Source organism: Platalea leucorodia (assembly GCF_965183815.1).
Source record: "Platalea leucorodia genome assembly, chromosome: Z".
Taxonomy (NCBI): Eukaryota; Metazoa; Chordata; class Aves; order Pelecaniformes; family Threskiornithidae; genus Platalea; species Platalea leucorodia.
Window position 1 is genome coordinate 53,088,160 of NC_138858.1, and position 5,658 is coordinate 53,093,817.

The following is a 5,658-nucleotide window of genomic DNA, read 5'->3' on the forward strand; positions in this document are numbered from 1 at the left end:
TTTTCTGGAGAAAAAAAATGCCCAAAAAAGACCCAGTCACACACTTATCCTTTTGCATTAAACCCATGGAAAAAAGAATACTTCATACTCTTTCTTGTTTTTCCTAAAACATAAGAACAGGAAGGTGGGCGATATTAATTCTTATTCCCACTTCTGTTCTGCACTAACGAGTTGCAGACAGAAGGCTCCTCCTGAGGAGTACTGCTTTTTCCTCCACTAGTTGAGGCTGTTGTTGCCACATCAAGCCCAAATTTCAATTAACAATTTTAAAACTGGATCATTACAGCAAATATTCTACAACAGCAGCAATACTCATTTTCATCTGAATAGACGTGAAAGACAAAATTAACTGCAGCAGTAGCTACAGCCAGCAAAGCTCCTGGCAGTACAATGACAGCTTTGTTATGCTATCCTTAAAGAGCTCCCAGTTAGGCAAAAATAAAAGTTAACTAATGAGAGGATGGGGATGTCTTTTTTTCTTTTAAATAACATCACTCAATTTCCTTCTCAGCAACATTATGCTTTCTTCTCATGCAGCTGGCCTTGCCATTTACATTCCTTTTCCATGTAAGAAGTTACATAGGAGCAGTATTCAAATCAGTATTTCAAGCTGCAAGTGATAAAAGCAGCAGTAACTTAAGCCACCCAAAAAAGCCTTCTAAGAAGCTGCAGACACAATGCAGTTTTGTTCCTTGCTTTCACATCCTGCTTGCTGCTGGTAGAGACTGCCATCCCAAGCGTACGGAGTTAAACCCACACAGAGTCCACTACAACTCAGCATTAATGAGGAGTGCAATGCAAAGCGAGGAAGTTTTACTACTTCTACGCAGCCTTTTCCCTGCAAGACTAGTCTATCACATTACATAAAACAACAAAACAAGACAAACAAGACAAAATTTGACAAAATGACGATGCTGAAAAGGTACGAGATCCAACGGCAGGAAGCTATGTGGATCCTCACTTCCTGTTGTAGTGAGGAGAATACAACAGAGGAAGCAGCGGTATAAACCACTTCGGAAGACGGGAGGAAAGCACATATCAATGGATAGAAGAAATCGATACAGAAGGAAGGATGTAACTGAAGATGTAGAAACACCACAGCTGCCTGTTCAACTGCAAGGAAGTCACGGCATAAGCAGGATTAAAGATACTTCAGGTTTTTTTGGTTTGTTTTGGGTTTTCTCCTTCACTTGACTGTGTAGTTCTGCCAGACTGAGACTTCAAACTGTCATTTACATTTCATTTATTAAAAACAGCTTTGCATCAGCTTTACAGTAGGAGGTCATACAGGGCAATGTGACAACTCTACATGAAGGGAATCGGGGACAATATATCCAACTGGCCTTTGGTGCAATGGATACCATCAGATACGAAAAGCTACTGGGAGAAACATGTATGCACTAAAAGAGAGCTAAAAAAGCTCTCCCTTTCAAATGAAGGCAAGTTTAAAAAAATAACAATATAAAGCTCTTCATCTGTTATTGTTTGTAAGACCAAACTCCATTTAACACACAGCTGGTTAATTAAACAAGCATTTTCCTTGCAAGCAGAATTGAGTATTGCCTATTTACTGCCAAATACTGGTTTGGGATATTCAAAAGTATCTTTAAAACTATTAGACAATGCAAAATGTACAGAGGCCCCTAGCTTTATAAATACCTTGCAGGCCGGTAAAACAAGCAAGCCTACGGTATAGGTATATAGTATGTAACGTAACTGATGGTGATGACACCACACTGCATATTAATTCATTGCTGTTATTCCACATTTCAAATTTGATTTCCACGTGCATAAGAAAGCTTTTTCAAAAAATCAAGTTACATCTCTCAACTGCCAAGTTTGTTAGTACTTGTGATTGCTTTCAGTTCTCAAATTTTTTATTGACAGCCTCTTGTGGCAATGCTACAAAACATCTATTTGTCCCTTTGATGTTGAGAGGTTATAGAACTGATTGTGATTTTTCTTCAACTCTATTATAGGTATACAAAATACTTTCACAATAAAACCTGTTAACATACAGGATTGATGTTGACATTCTATCAACAACATCCCATTACAAACAACAACAAAACACACCACCTTCAGAAACAAAATGCTACAGTTGCAGAGGAAACCAACATCGTAGTTTCATTCCATGACTTAACGTTACGGAGAAGGTCAGACTGGCTTGCCAGTTATCTTTTGTAAGTGCATAAGTGCAACAGTCAAACCAGCTATGAAAAGTCACATCCAAGAGTTAATTGATAACTGTAGAAAAATCCTATCAAACAATCAGCTTAAGCTGAAGTCTGCCTTTATTGATGCCACCAAATATAAGTGCTCTCTCTCTTCTTTGGGACTAATCACACAGAGAACAAGTCCTGCATTTAGGCAAACCCATAAAAGGAAACCAGAGAGCAGCAAAGGACTCAGAGCAATAAATGCACACGAAGCAAAACCTGAGATAAAACAGCTAACTTTTGCCGTAATCCTATGATGGATCTAGTTGACTATTATAAATAATTAAGTGTCCCAGTGTTTCCGCGAAGTTAACCGTCATATACCAGGAAAGGCTAAATAAGCATTCACATCCATCATACACAGCCTCCATTCGCTTTATAAAAATCACCAGTTAGCACTAGTTGTCCTATTTTGATAAGAGCTTTAAAAGCTTTTATTCCCCATCAACTACTTACTTATGTTGCCTGGAGAAAAATACTTCATAGTCAATTACCATGTAGCCATTTCTGCAAAAGCAGCAGTCATTTTTTTCTACTAGAAGTACCTATACTGCTTCCAGTGCAGTACAAATATAAAAGGCACTGTTTCACAGATTTGGAGTTCCCCCATAAAACACCCTTTTCACTCCAGAAACCCTCAAATTAGTTTCAAAATGACACATTGATAAGACAGTTAAATTTCTCCACCAAATTTAAGACCAGCATTTAAAATTGCTTCTTTTACAGAAGCAGATGAATGAATATTTAGCATCTATTGAACAGATAATGTTTACATTATTTACATATTCATTTCTCTTTCTGTATTTTGCTGTCTGCTTGGGCAAATATAATGTAGGTATATGCAGCAGGGATAAAGAAGTCAGAGGCATAAGACAATTTGTAGCATAGAGCTACAATTGACTACGCTATGTAAAATAATTTGTACCACAGGGCTACAATTGATTAACTGGGGTTTATTAATGAACTTGTCCACTATAAACAAAGAGTAGTTTGCAGGTTTGCTGCTTTTGCTATGAACAGACCCAAAAAAATCAAACTTCTGTAGCAACAGGACCAGCTGACAGGAATGCATACCTTGCTTCAAGAGTGTTCAGCATATGATACTAGTGCTGTGCAAGTTAATCTGTTTAGGCAACAAGTGGTTTCTTATTATGGTTTTCATAGGAATGAATGTATTTGAGCAGATATATTTCTGGTAAAGTGTTTCTCTAATTGCAAACAGTAAGTTACTAAACAGTTTTCACCTGCCAGGATGATACAATTTGAATCTTGTCAACCATGTAACAGATCAGTATCAGATAATCATAATCCATATCTGTTGCCAACTCTAGAAAGGACTGAATGTACCTAAAAATAATCTTTACATATTACTATAACAGTAGTAACAAAAAGACCTACCAAAACTTTGATCACAAGTTGAACACGTCTACAGAGCTAACTAGGATATTGTTTGCTTCTTCTCTGGCTTGTTACCTGACTAACAACCTCCAGCAAACACAAACACATTTCACATAGCACTGCATGTAGCCAATTAGCTCATTTTTCAGTGGTCAGATACCTTTACCAAATCCGTCAGTGTGCCTTCTTCACCCAGACTGGTGTAGATTATGGCAGCAACCACAACAGCCGAGGTGGTGTATTTCGAATGCAGTTCCAAACTAAGAGGAACAAGAGCTCTCACAGATGTTGTGCGACAGAGGAGAAAAAAAATTAGTATTGCCATAAAAATTTGCATTTGCTGCATACAGTGGCACAATGCATACCCCTCCATGAGCCCGAGGCTGGTGTTTTTCAGTACAGCAGTGAAAGGTCCACCCTACCTTGCAGTAACCAACATGCACTTCTGGACTTCAGTGTGGAAAGATGGAGAAGAGGTGGGAGAACAGAAGCTGTTCCATTCAATAAAGCAGAAACTGTCAAAAGTTATTATGGAACTAGGGAAGTTTTGGGTTGGTTTCTTTTTTAATATTTTCATAGTAAGATCTCCACCTGGTGGTAGGATGTTTTACTCTAACCTTTAGTGTGAACACACATACACACTCCCCAGAAAGGTCATTTGTGTTTCCCAACACTCTCTACGCTAGTTTACAGAAATACTTAACAGCAAAATAATTTTTCTGAAGTCAGCATTTCTCCCATTGTCATCCATCACAAGAGTACTGATTTACCAGAATATTCACAAGACTTCTGTAAAAGCTCTCTTTATAGAGAGAATTAGTTTCAAGCAGCAGCTCCTAGCTACACATCCAGGTAAGGGAGTTAGCAGCACTGTTCATCATCCTGGTGACAAAAAAACCCTGGCTCTACAAAAGCTATAACCAAGAATGCTTGATTATACTGGCAGATTCCTACTATGAATTAAGAATTAGGTACCCAATGCCTACATGCAAAGTATTTTTCTTACTACTGATTGGAGAGATTAACAGCCCTATCTAACTGGCCCAATCAAGTCTTCACCGGAATACATCGCTAGCCTGTGCTATTGATTTTGAAAACAAGAAGAAGGAATGGAATGAACCATTTCCTACAACATACGTGTTCATTTATATGGTATATGCCTACAGATACCTGCAACTACAATGAAGAGAAAACCATTATTCCTATAGGTCAAATTGAGGAGTATTCAGAATGTTATAGGATACAGAGTGATGCTTAAAAGACATGAAAATATTTATACTGTGTAAACATTCAAGTATAAACAGGAAATTAAATCTAGTATTACATTGTGGTTTAATGCAGTTTTTTAAGCCAGCATTAATGTCCAAAGCAGTCCTCTAATCCTCATCCATCTGCATAACCCTTGGCCATCCCCCCCCTTCACCTTCTGCTGGCACAAGGTTGAAATGCCACCATGTAGTTCACCAGAAAAGGGAATTTATCCAAGATGAAAGACACCTTAAAAAGTCTTAAATTTATCATGAGACTAATGCTAGAAAAAAGTTCAAATCAACTTCCAAAATTCTGGCCATGCATTTAAAAATACTTCCAGACTTAGACGAAGAAGATAACTATTTACAGTATTTCTAATTTTCTATTTATGTCATCGTGCTATGCTTAAACTGCTCAGCCTGGTACTTGTATGATGTAGTAAAAGCCAGTCCAGTAAGAATTAACATATGAGCAAAGACTATGCAGAAACAGTTATGTGACAGAGTTTGAATAAAGCTCTAAAGAATTAATTTTCCAAATATGAAGTTATGTTACCCATTATTTAGAAGAAATTTTTGCAAGTCAATTGCCACTGTTCCATTTACGTGGACCTTTCACCAGCTTCAAAGCCTATCAGTTCCAAGCATTCAACACTCATTCAACTTTTAGCTCAGTTCTAGGAAGAAACGAATTCCAAAATCTTCACTTAACATCTTAAACAGAGATCTTTTATTCAAAGCTTTTTCAGACATTAGATTAATGCAGAAAGGACAGAAAAGCTTTCCTCAAA